Below are 19,678 nucleotides of genomic sequence, written 5' to 3' on the forward strand. Positions count from 1 at the left end.
ATAACTACCGGGAGAACTGCCCCTGTTGGAATTAGTAGGGTGATTGCACTGCACGAGGTATGCCACAAAGCCACTATCCCTCGACCGTGGTTACGTGTTTTGCGTATTTTAGCCGTTCTTAACATGTGTAATAAGATCAGCTTAATGGTGAGTTGATTGATAAGTTGATACTCACCCGATCAAACGTTGAGGAATTAGAGGAATGGAATTGAACTGCCCGGCCATTCCCGGAGTGGGAATGGGCGATGTTCTGGCATTCCGAGGAATTGAAAGAAATAGAATTTAGGCAACTTGCCATTCCCGGAATGGAATTGGAATGGAATGGGGACGCCCATTCCGCAACACTGGTCAAGATGGCCTGAGCGATAAGGGAAGAGAAAAAGGGGGCAAGAAAGGCACACGGAGTGACCAAATGTAACTGAACATAGATTTCCGGAGTTTGTTGCTGGCAGGCGCTCCCGCTGCCGTTTTTCTGTTGGCTGGGCACGTGAATTGGCGGCTGCTTGCAGACAGAGGAACAAGTGACGGCGCTGGTTCTTGAGGCTATACGGCCACCAGAGGTGGAAGGTGCTTGTCCATGTTTCCAAAAGAAGGACACTTGAAGAGCATTTTGGGATGCGAGGCTATTTTTTACGATAATTTGTCTTAACATCAATAGACTTGCTCTCACGCTGTCTTTGGAGGGAAGCTTGCGGGGGCTTGTAATCAGTATTATTGATAGTCTTCAGCTTGTAAGTGGCTTTTTCAGTGTGCTAACGCGGTGTCGTTCTTCGTGCCGCAATTGGGATATTGGAGGTTTTCTGCTGCACACGCTGAAAAATCATGGCGACCAGCGCACCGAGGGCGCCGCTGTGGAAGTTTGCATGTGCCAGCCACATGTCCGTATCGCTGGCAGCTTGTGCACTGTCAAGGTTTTGTGACGTATGGAAAGGCGCGGTATCGCGTATAACACAAGGTAGCGTGCTAAGAGGCCGTTCTCGTTTAAAAAAACACTTTTCCATTCTCAGATTTTATCACTAGCCACCGAGAAGACTTCACGGGTAGTATTATATCGCGTAGCTAGGCATTTCAATTACACACGCCGGGCAGACCTACCGGTATTCCTTTATGATACCATCAGCAAAATTGGTAGGACGAGGTTCATACGCTTTAACCTGGATGCCTGCAATGCTGGACACTTACAGAAGGCACAAGGTGGAGTCAGTGTCCCACGTGTCCACGGCCAAGAGGTTGAGGCGATGATTCCGGCATACCTAGACAACTCCATCAGGGGCCATGAATTCAGACCACTGCGAGTGGTCTGAATTTAGTTTTAAGTTCAACTTCTTTCATGGACTTGAAGAAAACTGTGACGCCGCGCTTTGTAGGTTATATTGCAAAGTGGCTATTTCAAGTCAACTGTAGCTTCTGAGATTCACGGCGGCGCTTGGGTAAAAGCACTAGCTGGTACCCTGAGGAGGCCTCTGCAGTACAGTGAGCTTTTTCAGAAGACATAACTGTGGCAGGAGACATATCCGATGTGTAAGAGAATGCATCTACACCATCCGGTAGAGGGCGGCTCGCTGGCGAATGGGGAGATAGATGGGCCGCGTGACCAGCTGTTATCGGAGCTCACGACGAATTACTGAGGTCCAGGGGAGGTTCCGGAGCATTTCCGTAAATCACCGGTGTATAGGAAGTGGTTGCGGAGAAAATAACTGGCAATACAGGCACTGACGGCATGGTAGCGGGTTGTTCTACGGCCGGTGCCGGCTGGAGTGTCCAAGGTCGAAGAAATAACAGTGGCTCGTGCGGTGTAGCGTCCGTCTCAGAGGTCATTACTTTGCTTTTGCAAAATTCACAATTAGGCACACTTCCAACCAACTTAAGAAAAGGCACAATAAACAGAGAAAGGCAGAGCAGAATGACTCGTCCTGCTTTGTCTTCTTCATCATCATATAGTTGAGCTCTCTGCTTCAATGCAAGCTTTGTTGCGTTATCACCTTCCCGGTCGTCATCCCGCTTCGATTTCGTTTGCTGCTATGTCACCAGTTTATGGCGTGATCACAGAACAAGACTTCGTTTGTGGGACAGGGTAAGGACTGGGGAACCTTACGCCTGATAACGGCGGAGCGTACCGATTTTGCCGATTGACTCATTCGTCAAGCTAGAACTCAGTCAGCGGAGTAATGAATAGAATAATCAGGTTTCTTTGTTATTTTTCTCGTGAATTCGATCATGTGACCCCGCAGATTACTAGGAGGAGTGTGGACAAATGGCATGCGTTGGGTTCTTTGTAATGGAGAGGTTTCTATTTCCCCCTATGTTGCTTTTACGCCAGACAACTAATTCCTATAACACGAAATATAGAAACAAAATAGGAGATGTTATTTTAGTGCTGCGTTGTCTGTGACTTATAAACAGTCAAAACTATTATTTCTGTAGCTATAAAACAGTTTTAAATCGCGGTAACTGCGAAACTGCGCCTTCTGCATATTCACGGGGATTTCACGGCGCCTAAGGCCGGAGAAATGTTTTGCCCTATTTTAAGGTGACCAAAACCGTAATTTGCAAGCTGTTACGTAACATCACGTCACTTTTACGCAGGTTCAAGTTGCCAATGTGCGACGAAGCGTTTCCGCCAACAATATTATCAGTCACAAAGACGGCTTCACATACAAGCTGTATTGTTGTTGAATAGCAAAGACTCGCCTACGTTGTGATGTAGGCTGCATTTCGTGTAGTTTTTTATTGCCTGCGGAAAATTGTGGGATTTCGGTAGATAGAAATCAGGCAAACTTCAGTACTGCTGCCAGTAAACGTCATGAAACGGTAACTGGAAACACGTGACCAAGAGTGAAAGCCAATCAGACGAAGCTTCGGGCAAATTCACAGTTCATGGTGAATTTAGGGCGTCGAAAATACGGCAGCAAATATTCTACTAAATACACCAGTGAAAAGGCGTAGTGTGATTAGGAACCAAATTTAAATGTGCAACACTGCGCGTAGTGGTAATTTTAAAACATTTGTTGGGACTCGCGCCAAGAAGCGCTTGGTTGGAACAACAGGCTTGGACGTGGTCTTGACGCACCTACTCGGGTTATATTTTTGTGTGTGTCCTCCCTTTACATTTCTTTTTTTTTATTTACGCCTGAACCGGTTGTACTGCAACGCCCTGCATGACATATCGCCTGGTCGCTGCCCTTTCTTTCTTCTTGCGCAGCACGGTGGGTGAGCAAGAACAGAGCAACACAAGGAGCGTGGTGCTGATTGCCGTTTTTCTGTTCCTGCTGATTTTTGGTGGCTTGGCGATTTTTTTCATCACAAGCAGCAGCGGAGGTGAGTCTGCATGCAGGATCAACTTGGCGCCGCTTCTTCGCGCTTTCGTAAAGAACAAGTACTGTTTAAATGAACATTACTGAGCTCTCCCGCATCTGCTCGGATGATATTGCACAACAAACGGACCCTGCAACACTGATGATAAAGGGTTTCCCTCTTTCCTTCCCTTTAGTAGATACATTGCAAGAGCTGTAATAATTGCCATCTGAGAGTGGCATGGGTGACGTCCGCATCGCAGAACATACGCCTTACAACTTCTGTTATGATTTTGTTGAGATTGTTTTCAAAGTGGTTATCGAATGCCGGTATTGAAGAAGCGGAAAGGCTGCCGGCCGAGAGCCATGACATCGCTTTATTCAAGGCATTTGAGCGAGCAAACAACACGGAGACCTCGGAGGAGATAGAAATATTTGGAACGATTCTCAGCTTCCCGAATTTTCTGTGAATTCGCCTTGTTTTCTTTTCCGGGGGGGGAAACGCAGGCAATCAGTGACGTGTGCAGGTAGCTCCGATGTCATGGAGGGTTATTTGACGCTTTCCTTTTAAAGATCGCTCCCAAGACATCAGGTATTGTTCACACGCATATAGAAGAGCTGCCTACGTATTGCAGAAATTAAATCAGCTGCGGCTGCGAAAAGAAACGCAGTGCTGCGAAGCAATGTGTGTCTACCCCCCAAGTTTTCATTCCGGTGAAGCCCCTTTACTCGGCGCTGGTGCAGCGCTTCTCCTCTCCACCGCCTACCTTCTTTCACGGGTGTTATTCCCCTCGCCAGACCTATGCCTCCTTCACAAGCTGTGAAATTGGCGGATAACGTCGGTGGCGCCCTTATCAGGCGTTACCAGAGCAACTTGCCCGCTTTGACGCCGGCGTGAGCCCATGATTCTTCAGCACGAAGGGCTGTCGGCGCGACATATTCGTCCATGTATTTCACGCCTAAGCACACGTCTACACCGATTGCCGGTTTATGCGTGCACTGGTTGCGGGTGGAAGCAGGGGGCCATGCAAGCACAGCTAGGCTTAATGCACTAGGGACGTGCTGGTGGGAAATTTAAGCGTGGAAGTCCCATGGCTGAATGAGACCTGTCAGCTGTCCTTAATGGTCCAGAGGTTTGGGTTTGGCTTAGTGTGTTACACAGACAGTGAGATGCCTACGACGGGGGGTGAAAACGACAGTCACATCTCTGTTCACTAGAACAAAGCTCCAGTCCTCCCTATTTTTAACTCCCTGTGGCACAGACGCGTTTCGCTCGCCCGGAGCAAGAAAAGGGAAAATGGAAGGCACCGAAGCGCGAATGCACGGCCGCTCCATCGAGCGACGTGGCGAATGGGTGCGAAAACAACAGAAAGCCGCAGTCGCCGCCGTTGCCACCGCACGTTTCAGCCGGTCGAGTATCTGGGAATTTCGACATGAGCCAATATTTCTTGTTCAGCACGGTTGGCTTTAGGAGCAGCAATTTTGGCGGTGCATTTTATTGTCGGGTTGGAAATGAAGGGAAGGACGAGGGGCGTGCACGCGCAGCTATAGCTTTCGTGCCCTCACTAAATGACATGTCTGCTGTGCTGACGGGACCATTAAACGTGTACGTGCACCACCCCAGTGCGAACTGTATGGTGTCTTCAGTGGCAGAGCGGAATAGGTTGGTATGTCACGCAAACAATAGGATTCCTACGATGCGGGAGGAAAAGAGACAGTCCCATATTATTCGGCTAGAATAAAACTCGAGCCCATCCAAGTTCTATTAGGATAAGTGCTGATTGCTCAAACGCAAATTACAAACAAACGTGTTTTTTTGGTGCTTGTTGCTTCGCACGTGATCCTTCTTCGCCGAGTGGAAGGGCACAAACATTAAGCTTTAAATACCTCCGGACAGCAGATTGATCCAAAGGCGATTGAACGGCGTGTGATAAAATAAACATCTCACAATCCTATTTCTCGCGCGTATTTAGGTTTTTTGACTGCCTTTGGTAATATAATTTTGACTCCCTTTTCAATGTTAACTTTCAAGCTGTGTTAAGCGTTATGCCTGGTTCAGACTGTTGCCGCAACTGTCGTAATCACTTTAAAGAATGACGTCATTTCACGTCTCAGCCAACCGAACTGAGTGACACGCCGTTTTTTTTACGTCCATAGATCACGATATGGCTTTTGCGTTCGTAGTCTGAACATAGCCTTATTTTATTCCTGGCCATCACTACCGTCATGCTAGTCTGCTGCTAAGTTACGAGTAGTTTATGCCGTGATCCCAGAAGACGGCCCTGCCTATTGGTTCTGTGTCGCGGTAATGACAAAACAGGGTTATGCTACCACCGGTTGACTCGTTAAACTAGCACGAACTTTAGCAGAGTAAAAAATGGACCAGTGATTTTGAGTTTTAGAGTGAAGCTTTCTACGCCTCACTTATGGCGTATGTCTCACCGAAACACAGTGCAGGAAAGCCAGCTTTCTTTGACGAGGATGGTGATCGTGGGTGAAGAGAAATAAAAAAAAACGCTTCGGTCTTCAGAATGGAGCCTCGATGTTTCGCGTTATGAAGCTGACGTCTATCTCATTGCGAATTCCGACACGATCGGAGCAGTGTGCATTTCGAGAGGGGCGCATAGATGTGTAAAATCGGGCACAAAGTCACGTGCCCCTTCTTCTAACGAAGACGATAGTTGATCGCGAAGCTTTCTTTGTGCGAAATGAAATGGCGAAGGGCAAAACTCGAAGCGGCCGCGATCACAACTCGAAACTGCGTGAGGTGCAACGTCAAACTCAATGAGTCGAAGTCCGAACCATCGGCGCTTCAAAATGGTATCATAATTAAAAAAAAAAATACCAAAGAATAGGAAAAGCAGAAGAAATAGCGGTAATGGCGAACCGTGTAACCCCCTGCATTTCCACAAAAACTGGGATCTGGGGGAAGTTATAGTAATTGTTATAATAGCGTAACTGGACATAATTCCTCAGACAGAATTTTGAAAAAAAAAGAAAAAATACAGATAGAAAGAGCCCAAATGTCGAGCGCTCCATTTCCACAAAAATGCAGATTTGGTTGAACTGACACCTTTATTCGTTCTAACAGCGTAATTGTAGATAATTGGTCGGGCAGAAATTTGAAAAGCTAAAAGAAATAGTGAAAAGACTGTGTACTCACGTAATCATGTAGCGCCTGGCATTTTCACCAAAATGCAGATTTGGTAGAAGTGACACCTTTAATCTTTATAACAGGGGTAATGGAGATCTCTAATCGAGCGTAATTTTGAAAAACCAATGAGATAGAATAAATAGCGAGAATAGCGAACCGTATAAGACTTTGCATTTGTACTGAAATGCAGTTTTCCCGGAAGTTCCACCTTTAGTCGTTGTAATAGCGTAAATGCACAGAATCCGTTGGACAAATTTTTTAAAACCCAAAAATTAAGAAAACTAAAATGAGATTTCCACAAGAATGAGATTTGGCGGAATTAACGCGTTTTATGCTGGTAACAGCGCAAATAGAGAATTGGTGGGACTGAATCTTGCAAAAGAGAACAGAAAGAAAAGTAGACAAAAATGGCGCAAATGGCGCAACGTGTAGGGCTTTTTTATACATAAAGATGCGGATTTGGCGTAAGTAACACCTTCAATCGCTATGATGGCGTAAATGAATATCATTGGTCGGATAGAATTTACAAAAGCCAATTTGTAAAGACCTCACACTCTACTCAAGCGGCATAAGAATGCTACGCGGGAGTAGATAATTTTCTGAATTTCTGCAGAGTTTTCTGTCCACGTTTGCACCTCCATACCCTCGTCACCAAATACAACTTGCTTGGACCGCACCGGAAGAGCGCAGTCGGATAGACTTCGGCTACATAGCGCGAGGGCCGACTCCGACCACTTGAAGCGTCGTTGTCTATACGCCCCCCTTGATAATCACCACCGTCGGCTTCCCAAGGACGGGGGTTCCATTCCAGCCGCGGCGGCCACTTTTCTGGTAGAGGCGAAAAGTGGAAACGATCGTGTGTCGAGATTTCGGAGGAGATTACAGATTCCAAGGTGATCAGAAAAAAAAAACAAAAAAAAAAAAAACATCCGGGCCCTCGACTACGGCGCACCTTCAGCTGCACCTTCGGCGCGTTAAACGCCACAATCAAATTTCCTGTAGCGTGTATTGGGTGGACTTCCCATGAATGCGTTTTCCTTGCTTCCCTTGAATTCGTTCGGTTTAGCTTCCCTTGATTACGTTTGGTTTTGTGCGGGATTTGAACCCTTGACGCAAAAGCAGGACGAATGAATGGGTGAATGAATGGTGCCAGACCAGAACGGAAGGGCCCTAATCATAGCGCTAAGCCAGCACTGTGGAACAGAAATGAGCCTGAATCGACCCGCATGAAAGGTGCACGCGACGGCATGCGAGTGGAAGATGTGCTTGCGGAGGAGAGCCGCGGCTGCGGGAAGCCGACCCTGTGAATTGCGGCACATCTGAACGTCGGGATTACTGGCGTCATAAGACGAAGATCGGAAAACGAAGAAAGAGGCGCGCACACGATGCAGCGGTACACGAGTCTCACGTGATCCCTGGCTTTTGCCTTCCAAGCACCGAAGCAGACTTAGGTGCCTTCATAAATATCTACTATGGCAAAGGCCTACGGTACAACTTCCGCAAAAGAATTCTTGAGAATATCGCTACAATCGTAATAATAGGGCGAATGCTTTTATGCGGAGAAGATTTTCTGCAAGGAGGAAATTTTTACTGCACACTTGTGATATCCCGCCTGCAGTTTAAATGGGGAAAATATAACTCCTCAAGGTCGCGTACTAAATATGACTCTTCCCACCAATAAAAAGAAATTTAACAAAGTTATTCCTCGAACTGCGATGTGTTCTCAGTACGTCGATGGCCTATTTCCCCTCGTTCTAGTTATCAGTTTGTATGTGAAAGACAGGTCGAGTTGAGACTACTCTTATTCGGTTACAGTGATGGGCCGATATGAAAATAATTTTCTGTTTCTTCTTATAGGTGCAAACTAGTTCTCTGCGCGAAGACGGTGTATTCGTACCAACTCTATATCAAACGTTAGGATTTATTTGTTCCAGTATAGAGTGAGACAAAATTATTAACAAGCGCATTTGACTCGATATTTCTGCATATATTGCAAGCATGTGCGTGCTTGAGGGAACATTTCGGATAGCCTGGATTTGTTAGGGTAAGTGTTTGTCTGGATTTGCCTCACTGGTTGAGCTTCGGCGTCAACAAGTTCTTGTTTGGGTTGGGGAAGAGGGCTCGTTCACCTCTACAACAGGAAGAAGAAGACGTCGACCGAGAGGTGAGCAGCAGGAGAAAGAGGAAGAGAAAGAAGAGGGTGTGAAAGGACAATAACCGGACTGTTGTTTGTCTTCTTCGTGAACTAGACCCAATAAAGGGGAACGTTACATTTGGCGCAGCCAGCAATTGCGGACAATGTGGCTGTCGTTCAACCTCACCCAGCGTGAACATGGTCGTCTGGGGGCCAACGGTTACCAAGAGGACGGGGATGAAGCGACCGTCGTTCTTTATATCTTTGTATCTTTCGTTGCCATTAAAGCTAAATTGACGCTAGACGAGTTCACGTTCGAGAGCAGCATCAAGGTGAACATGCGCGCTGCTGATTTTCAAGCTTGGGTGCTTAAGCCAAGTACATCATTGAACGCAAAGTCAGACCATCCAGAGGGATACCCTTATCATGGAACTTATTTTGCGTGTGCAAAAACAACTTCAGCAGCAACGGCAATTTTTCTTTCATGGAATTGAGTCGTGATCCGTCCCGGTACAGAGAGGAAGTTAATCCTGATTGTTTTGATGGTACCACTTCAAGTCAATCGGCATGGATTCAGTTCTTCTAATGCGCGTGCGCCCAGAAAAACTGAATAGCCTGCGAGTATAACTTTCGGGGAACACGAAGAAGTGGTATGAATTGCAGATGGCAGAGGACGCTGACAAACCCTGGGCCGAGTTAAGAGCCAGTTTGAACCCCGTTGAACGTTGGATTCAGGCCATCTACTTCAAACATAAGTAGGGGACGTTGGTGGATTACTTCTGGGAGAAGCGAAGACTCCTGCAGCTTGCCGATCGTAATCTCCGCGAGTTGTCCATTGTACCACTCATCACCCATGATACGACGAAAGCCGTTCAACAACAGGTTCTTCCAAAGGCTCCTACGACACCAGAACTCCCCCATGCGCTCAGGGACGTCTGGGTCGACCTTCTACTATCGATAGGCCAGACACGACAGTATGGCACAGCTCGGAATGACATAATATCGGTCATCGCTCCTAGTGGTGCTCACCAGGCAAACAAACGAATAAAAGAGGGTGATAGATCCCACCGAAAGACCCAAAGAGAGACTGTGTACTTAATACAATCTGACTCAAATTTGCTGCATGCACCAATGTGTATCAGCGGGCGATTTGAAAATGTTTTAGTGGACACTGCAGCATCAGTGAGCCTCATGAGTACAGGACTTGCCTCGCCATAGGACATATTTCCTGGTAGAGTTGTCCAAGTACATGGCTACGATGGCACTGCTAGGGTGCTTGATAAGTGGACGCGCGTCGTAGTAAAGTACCAGGGAAGTAAAGTGCGCGTGGAAGCAGTACTAATAGACGACGCCAAGTTTAATTTCATCATAGCCCGTCCTCACATGAAGCGATTCAGGCTCAGCCTTTCTTGGAAGGATGAGGTGCTTGTTGACCATCCCGCTGAGACGCGCAGACAGAGCCGCCCACCAGGTTGGTCACGGATAGCGAGAGCGTCTGTTCACAATATCCCCAACTTCTGTGCGTGAGCACTTATCCCCCAGCCGCAGCAGTCGTGGAAGTGCAATTTCAATTGCGCGATGCTAATGCTGTGCGAAAAAACCATTCGGCATGTCCTACGAAAAAAAGAAGTGGCTGAAAGCTGAACTGCTAAGTCTGCTGGAGGATCGTATCATCAGACCATCCGAATCGACGTTTGCGTCACCTATCACGACGGTTCTCAAGTACGATGGTACATATAGGCTGTGTACTGACTAGAGAAAGAAGAAAACGTGGCGCAAACTAGAGGTGGACGAAGAAAACAAGGTAAGACATATAGATGCGCCTGTATATGTCTTACATTGTTTTCTCGTCCGCGTCTAGTTTGCGACACGTTTTCTTCTTTCTTTAAGTATGTAACAACCAGATCAGCAACACGTTTTTTGTTGACTACAGGCATGTGAATCGCCAGACTGATCTGTTCCCGTGACCAATTGCAAGAATAGACATCATCCATGAAACCGGCGGTTGCGCTTGGTTCTCTCGAGTCGATCTGTGCAAAGGATATTGGCAAGTACCAGTTCGAAGGGAATACAAGCACTTCACTGCATTCGTGACTCCTTTTGGTACATGTGAGTACAACAGACTCCCCTTCGGATGGAAAAATGCTGGAGCATGGTTCCAGAAAATGACGGCACCATCTTACAAGAGTTCACTGGACAATTTTGTGGAGTGTATGTCGATGATACAATGATCTATTCCAGGAGCAGATATGAGCACATATCACACCTCTCACAGGTAGTAGACGCTCTTAGTAAAGCAAAACTGAAGATCAATTTTAAGAAGAGTGAGTTTTTTAAAATTTCGTTGTTTTTCTGCAAAGAGTTTTTCATGGCAAGACAAAAAGCACGAAAGGAATCCGTCAAGCGTATTTCACACCTACGCAAGCCCCATGACGTGCATTCTCTATGTGTCTTCCTAGGACTCGCCGGCCACTTCAGGGCATTCATCAAGGAGAACGCCACCAAGTCGAAATGCCTCACAGCATTGACGCCTAAAGATGTTCCCTTTGAATTCACCAAGGAATGCGACAGCGCATATCAACAGATTAAAAATATAATATCGTCCGATCCAGTGTTTGCGCCCCCAGATTTCAGAAAACGGTTTGAACTCACCATAGATGCATTGAGTTATAGAGCCGGGGCGCATTTGTACCAAGGAGATGAAAAGGAATTACCGAAAAAACAGCTGAAGGCCATTGGTTATTATTCTTAAACATTTACCAAGGCGCAGAATAATTATTCTACGACCGAAAAAGAGGCCCTGGCGGTGGTGATGGTGCTACGTTACTTCAGAGCGTACTTGGAGGGCCAACGCTTCAGATTTACTGGCAATTGGTGATTCAGATTTAATTGGAAATTCAGATTTACTTCTACTGGCAATTGGTGAGCGCACGCGAGTGGTTGCGTGTAAAGCCGGAAAGGAAGATGCAAGGAGCTTCATCTTTCTTTTGAACCATGATATGTGTAAAGACACCAAAACAATTGTGGCCGACAACGGCCCAGCCTTTCAGAGTGAGCAGTAGAGGAATTGGGCTCTCCAGCGCCATGTGAAGCTGTGCTTCTCAGCGCCGTACCACCCTGAAGCCAACGGGTTAGCTGGGAGAGCTATACAGGACGTCAAGCAGTTCATTGTCCTCTATTCAGACTTCAAAGGCTGCTGGAAATGTGCTCTGGAAGCCGCTGTTGCATATCACCACAACTCGCACACAGCAGCTTTGGGATGCAGTCCGTACTTTGCATATCATGGTCACATGAAAGGTCAGAGAGGGAAAATGAAAGGAACCGGTTCGCAATGAAGAAGCATTAAGACCGTCTTTACCCGAGCAAGGTTCGTGAAATCTGCGTTGGGGATCACGACTTTGTCCGAAAAGGCCTGCAGGGTTCAATGGCTCCTTTCTTAGGGCCCTTCATGGTTGTGAAGACATCTCGCAAACAAGTAATTTTGAAATACATATGCTACAATCGACGTAATACCATCGTGAGAGCTGCTTGTATGTGCAACGTAGTGCCGTATCACGGAGGAGGAAGAAGAAGAGGATGTGAAAGAACAATAACCGGACTTTCTTTGTGTTCTTCGTGAACTCGACCCAAGAAAGGGAAACGTTGCAACCTCTTTGGATTGTGAGGCATTCTGCAAAGCCGCTTTGGAGGGGCGCCGACTCAAGGCAAATGATGAGGCGCGCCGTACTGGATCGCGCCCGATTAAGTTTGACCACGTGGGGATCTTTAAGTGCGCCGAAATTGTTACGTGATTATCTTTACATGCGCCATGTTTCGACCACTCTGAGTGCGTTTACGGGAATTTATTTAGTAGCAAAATCACTTCGATAACGCAGCCCTCCTATCTGCATCCTCGCCCATTTTGTGTCGTGTTTTCGTGTGACGTCAGGAGGAAAGGCTGGGCTCGACTGCGCTATTGCATGGCTCGCCGACCTTCCGATAGAATCAGTCGGTCCAGCGTTTAGTCCGCCGGCCACCGACGGTCGTCGTAATTGGTTCCTTTAGTTGAAACTAAGCTACGACACGTTGATGAATGGAAGAATGTGCGTTTCGTTAGTATGTTAGTTTGTACACTGTATCAAGCTCCAAGTAGAAGTGGCTCCACACAAGCGCCGCAAAAGCACACATGCAACGTTTCGCCGACTGGTGCTCAAGTAGGAAAATCTAAGGCCTCTTGAAGGCGGGAGAAGAGTCAGCGAAATCAATATAGGTACTAAGGAAATAAAATCAACAGAAACGTTTACCGCACCACGTAAAGCTAGGGAGCACGAAGCACTTTGTTTGCGCTGGGAGAACAAGCACAGCGGTCAGCAGCACGACCACACATCTGCGGACGCTTTTCTAAGAAATGCGATTGCTAGACATGAGATATTGTGAAAATTTGTGGGACGCTTACTGCACGACCGCTAAACAACAAACGGTCACCTAAGCTGCTTGAACTGTGAGAACTAAATAAAAGTGTAAACTGGTTATACATTATATACCGCCAAGGGCGTCCGCCGAACGTTTTGCAAGGCGGGGGGGGGGGGGCATCTATATCTGCGGTGGGAATACGGTTAGGTAGCACCAAAAATGCGCTATTAGTGGTTGAAAGTACGCACAAGAAACAAAACTTATAAACAGCGAATTAGAACCACACTTGGAGAATATACATTGGATTTTATTACGGAACAAAGAACTAAAGTTAATAACGAAAATGCGAAAAGTTACTAACACTTCGTAAATAAAAGTGGTAAGCCTTGCAGCGTGAGGGTCCTCGACTGACGCCAACAGATCACCAGCACACAGCACAATACGTTCACAAACATACAACTGCACTCCGTCAGTCTTCCTTGAACAGCGGCTGCAGACGCCTCGGGTTTTTCTGGGCAAATTGTGAGATGACATGTGTGGGGAAGTCATTCTTATGTTTCATTACACGCTCTCCGTGCACACTCATACAAAGGCCGTCCTGCCGGCCATTTGTCATTGTAGATCGTAGCCAAGTTTTCACTCTTCTCCTTGTGCTGAAGGAGCGTTCGACAGTGCAGGTGGTAACTGGCAATGCAAGTGCAACCTCAATTGCTTTAGCGACATCTGGAAAGAATGGCTTTGCCTGAAGCAAAAGTTCGGCGTCAGTTATTTGTGTGGGGTCCCCGGTTTTGGTGCGCCACATTTCGCACCAAGAGATGCCCTCTTCCTTGAAGTTTTCAATGCTCTAAAAGCCTTGGAGTTCTTCAGCAATGGCATGAAATTCAACGCAGCTCAAACACTTCATTTTTGCTGGATGCAGTTGGAAGAGTTTAAAACTTTTCGCATTGCTTTCAGAGAAGTAGCGAGCCAAAGAAGTAGCAAGCGAGTCCAAGTATGGCACATATATGGCCACGCGGTAGTATTCCTCCGGCGACTGAATCCTGTAGTTTTGTCGGTGGGCCCGACGACAGACTGGTCTTGGCACAGATATCAACATGAGCCATAAAACCTAGCGCCTCCGCCTTGGTGTATCATGCTGGGGAGTCAATTGTTCGCAACGCAACACAATGTGTTCTGCCGTCTCCTCTTCCTCACCACACACCGCACACATCACCTCCTCCGCATCGTCCCATTTCCACCTCCACATCCGCGTCCTCAACACCCCAGCCCGCGCTTCGAACAGCATCGCACTTCCTGGAAAGTTGTCGGAAAAGTGCTCTTTGGAAATGGAGTGTTTGTGTGACGCCTACAGACGGAGAGGTGGTTTTGCCATGGCCGTGTCCGCCCCTCTTCTCGTTTCCGCTGCTACCACTCGCTCCCGCAGCTGTTTCCCGCTCAGGCTGGTCTCCTTGATGTTATTTAAGACTGGTAGGGGCAGCTACCAAGCCATCATCATCATCAGTTTAAGTGATCGGCTGCCTCACTTGCTGTTTTTATGGTGTCAGAAAACTGCTCTTCAGCGTTAGTCCGGTGACCGCCAAAACTATTCGGCAACTCAGTGATGTGGTCGTGTACCGAATTGATGTCCATGGTTACGCTCTGCAGAACGTTCGTAACCGGTTCCAGCCATGCGCTATACTTCGCTACAATGTGCAAGCAGACAATAAAAGTTGAACGTGTTGTTGCACAGTAGAGGATGTGAGCTTGTTGCCTTGTTGCAGCGTTCGATGCTGATTCCATTGACGCGAGCTCTTCGAGTGCTTCGACTATATGGCCACGTATACGCTGAGAGAAGACCCTAATTGACTTGTATTTTGCAGACCACCTTGTTTCACAGAGCATCGGAATGTTGGGCACTGCAAGAAGTTTAACATGGGAGGGGGATTTTTTCAGTTTGTGTCGTAAGAGGCCGAGCTTACGCCGTGTTGATGCACAGGTTTTGTCGATGTGCATTGACCAGGTTAGATCATTTGTAAACGTTAAGCCGAGATATTTAAAGCTATTGGTGCGAGAAATTTCGACTCCCTTTACAGGGTAATTCAACATAAGAGGACATTTTTTAATAGTTATGCGCATCTACACTGTTTTGGTTTGGTTAAGCTTCATTCCCCAAATGTCGCACCAATTAGATATTGAATTCAGGCTGTCGTTGAGGGTAATTTGGTCATTAGTTGATTCAACAGCTCTGTACAAAAGACAATCGTCCGCAAATAAACGAATACCAACACTTTCGTGTACGCAAGAGGTTATGTCATTTATAAACACCAGAAATAATAAAGGCCCCAGGACACTTGCCTGAGGCCCCCGCAGTTAACTGATCCAAGATCTGAAACGTTACCACCGACATCAACAAATTGTTTCCTATGTTCAAGATATGAGGCAATCCACTTTATTAGAAGATGCGGAACATTAAGAGTATTAAATTTGTAGGAAGACCTGAATGCGAAACCATGTCGAATGATTTGCTTAAATCTAAGACTACTGCGTCAACTTGGCCAGACTGCGTCAACTTGCCGGTCTTTGCCGGACTTGATCTTGGAGTGCTCTGTTGAGCTGCTGAACAACGGGTAGCTGCTTGCCTGTCATCACATTCATAAAGTTTTGTGAGGCTGCCATTGCCTCCTGGTGCCATTGTGATTTTACGTGATCCCTGCAAGCCTCGTGCATTTTTTTGTAATTCGTGAAAGCGCGCACGATAAAACTACCTTGGGTACCCCAGTGAAGATTCGGCGGAAAAATTATGCAGAAACGACAAAGAGCGCCTTTCAATGTCGCTGAATGCGCAAGCCAAGGGGCGTAATCTGCCAGCCACTGGTAGCGAAATGTCCTCTTCTCAGATGTTACATCTTTCTTAAAGTCGTATGTAACATTTGGCGACCATGGGTTAGTCAGAAGGCGTAACTTCAAACAGTCCGAAATGCCCATGTGTTTAGCTTTGCCCAGAAACTCTCCTAAATCGTGTCCTTGAGACAAGTTAGTTGCTTTCTTGCTACTCTCATCGCAATTCAATCCCAAGGAAGGACAAAGGGAATCATCATGGCTTACTACGTACCGGGAGCTGACTGATGACGGAGTCCCTTCCATGGAGTCGACGACCTCAGCTACTGTCCGCTGATGGAAGTCTGCATCACTCTGGTCAGGTGGTGCAACGCTGTCACATGTCACACTAGATTCTTCGGCTGGGCTGCTGGCTAACCCTTCGTCAGACACCCGCTGACGCTTGAAGAAGCGTCGGATATCCGTCATTTGGACCCGCACGAGGCAAATCTCTCTAGAGAGTTTCTGGTGGTTTATATTATTAGAAAATATACGCTAATTGAGGGGATGTGTAAACAATCATACGGGATTTGAAAACAGAAAAGCGCCTCATTTACAAGGAAAACTTATTTACAGGCTAAAGTACACGCTCACAGCTTCATACATGTCGCTCGATCTCACTCGCGCACCCACACAGTCAAGCAACCACACACACACTGCTGGCCACTGTCGTTCTCTCGTCGGCTGTCCTGGTTGTTCCCAGCTCCGTTTACAGCTGTACACTTAAAAACACCGAATCACGCAAACACACACAGAGACGCACACATTTGCAGGGGCTTACTATCGAAGAAACGCCACAATGTGCACACCAGAAACACGTTTCCGTGTAGGCTCTTGTAAACGGGTGTTAGAGATGAGGGGCTATTGGGTTGTCTGACTCTTTCAGGCCCGCAGGTCCCGGTTTGGCGTGGTGTCGGACTGGAGAATTGAGATGACTGCTTAGGAGGAAAATGTACAGTAGGTTTATTCTACATGGTGACAGTCGAGACAGGAGTAGCAGAATAGCACGAATACAGTCGTTTAAATAGAGTTCGTACTGCCCAGATCCCTAGCTGGGGAATTTAGCTTCACACAAGTTGTCAATAAGGTGGGCAGTTGACGACACTTGATGTACCGCCAGCGACATGAGGCCGGGCTGATGCACACGGGCCACTTGGTCGATGGAAAGGGTGAATGTCCAAGTCACCGATCATGCCTTGTGCCGGAGTTGCAGCACTTTGCGCAAGTCTTGATTTTGGAGGCCCTGTGAGAACGGAATTTCAACTCGCCTCCCAGCATGTAAAGACGAGTGACCTCTTGCTCTCGCCGACGGTTGGAAACCGATGAGATTGGGCACTTGAAACCACAGCTTCCTTTCGGTAGACCGTTCTATCGTCCGGCTATGAAGGAAAGAAGAGGCCCGCAGCGTCCAGTGAACCGAGGGTAGAAGCCGTCACTTGAAACCGCCGCCGCCGCCGTTGGCACCGGCGGTTCTTGCCTCCTCGTGATTCATCCACGTACACCTTGCTAGAGAGCTTGCGAGTAATTTTTCCCAGGCCCGCGTTGGCTGACCGTAACACGGGGCATTGCCCGCCGCAAATTGGGCGGATGGTAGGAACCGTTTACGCGCAGCCGCCGCTGTGGCGAGGTTCCCCGCTACGGAGAGGCGGCATAAATCTAGAGTTTAGAAAAAGAAAACGTAAAACCTTTCAGAACTGTTCGCTATCTTCAATAGCCAGCACAGACAGTCTGTTTCACACCCCTGGCATGACCGGCAATGTTAGTCAGTGTTTAATGAGCAATGTGGACTCGCAGTCCTGAATGGCGTTTCATACGAATACGCAGGACCTGAGTGTGCTATCATTTGAATAGCGTGGATTGTTGGGTTGGTTGGTTCACGTACATAATTTTAAAAACTTTGCGCTAAACGACTGGACAAAGGAGAGAACGTCGGTGTTCTTCTCTCTTCTCTGTCAACCTTCAGGGCAAAGTTATTTTTTAGGGGCCAGCAAAGATGTGCAGCTTTTTTGTAGTGCATAAACATATCCGAAACTCCAGAGGGGGGGGGAAGTTGCCCCTCCCTTTCCCCCCCTTCCGGACGCCCATGTATACCGCATATTTCCATCGCCGGCAGCGTTTTCTTGTGGCCGAGCGGTCTGGAGCGCTAGGTATTTTCTTTTGGAAGTTGCAAGTTCGAATCCCCGAGGGTACAATCTTTTTTTTTTCTAAGTTCATTTTTTCATGTTCGCTGAATGTTTGCTATACTGAGTTCACCATTTTTGTGCTATAACGTTGACTGCTCCACGAACGAGTTCGCTGAACGCTCGCAGACTCACACTGACGCGCTAGCGAGTTCTCTTTGGCATGCTGTTGCCATAAGCACCGACTACTTGCGGGCAGTGGGCACAGGCCAGAATCAGCAGACCCTTTGCCTGGTGCGAACGCGCTTTTTACGATACAGGCATGAGGGAGGCAAGCTCCAGATATGGGGGAAAAGCACATGGCGTTTGAGCGTCTGCGGTGACGTGGAGGGCGTTCATCAACTGCGTAGGCCTCAGCTAGTGATTGCTTTGATTCCAAGCCGTCATGGGAGGCTCATCTTAGGCATTGTACAGCCGACAACATGCAGAAGCACGGTGTGACGCTGGTTGAGATATCGACAATGCCCATCCAGCGATGCCGTCGGATGTCAAGCATGTTGTTTTACAGAACCGAAACAGTACCTTATTTGAAAGCTAATCTTGGACATCGTACAATCACGGTGCATCTGTGGCCGTCGCAAACAACGCATGCTAGTTTTTCTTCTTTCGGGCTTTATAAAATATTACCGAGTCATCAATCGTATAAATGACGAAGAGTGTGTTAATTTGAGCAAGTCTACGCCGCGCATGCAAAATACGGGAGCTTGACAAATTAACTTCAGTGTCCCTTTAAGCCGTTTGGGATTTCTTCCATTTATGTTACTGTGCATATTCTTTTTTAATTTGTGACTATTTGGAGGCTTTCGTTTTTGTGCTGCCCATACCTCATTGCTGGAGGAGAGCACCAGTTTTGGCTTCAGCGGCAGGGACGTTTGTCAGCGCGAGGCAATCTTTGAAGGCTCCTTCGTGATCGAGTGCAATGATGAAGGCACTGCTCCTGTTGTACAAAGCAGCGTTGGTGTAGATAACGTTTTTTTTTGTTTTCAAGTTGTTTCCGTAGGAAGGCTACTCGTGCTTTTCTTCTCTGCTTGTGCAGGTAGGGGTCCGTGTTTCGAGGGGGGGGGGGCACTCTCAGTGTCGTTCGTGCGTCTCTCGTTCGTGCTACGCTCCGATGAGATTGCTAAAACGGCGCGCTCGTTTTAAAGGTTTTAGAGAGATGGAAGATATTGGCTCGTTTGCTTTTTTGTATAAGAAAACCTCAAAACGCGGTCGCCAGCTACACGCCGCAAACGACGTTTACTGCGTCCGGGAGGAGCTAGCGAACGCAACGGACCCGTCTGATGTTTACCGCAGTGGTGTTGGGCACATAACAGGCGTGACCCTGGCTGCGACTTTTAGCTTAAGGGGGGTACAGTGAATGGTTCTGAGTTCTGTTGTAAACAGGCGGCTCCCGCATCTCTGCACTTTATTATGAGTTCAGTGAGTCTAAGCGAGATAGGCAGGGGAAGGTGCACGAGCAAGGCCGGGTGCTGCAGCTCGCCTAAACCCGCTGATGCCGTTGCTATGTTCGTCAACTCATAACTGTGAGCACAGGGCAGCTATTGTCCGGTATCAACGCCGGTGTGCCAGCTCTGTCCGAATCAACGAACTGTTAGTCGTATAGAGTTCGCCGTGATTTATGCCTTAGAGCAGCGGCCGAGGCCGCATGGGCAGAAGCTCCGCGCGTACA

Source organism: Haemaphysalis longicornis, unplaced genomic scaffold, assembly GCF_048455015.1.
Source record: "Haemaphysalis longicornis isolate Haplotype H1 unplaced genomic scaffold, Haemaphysalis longicornis Haplotype H1 scaffold_2, whole genome shotgun sequence".
Classification (NCBI taxonomy): Eukaryota; Metazoa; Arthropoda; class Arachnida; order Ixodida; family Ixodidae; genus Haemaphysalis; species Haemaphysalis longicornis.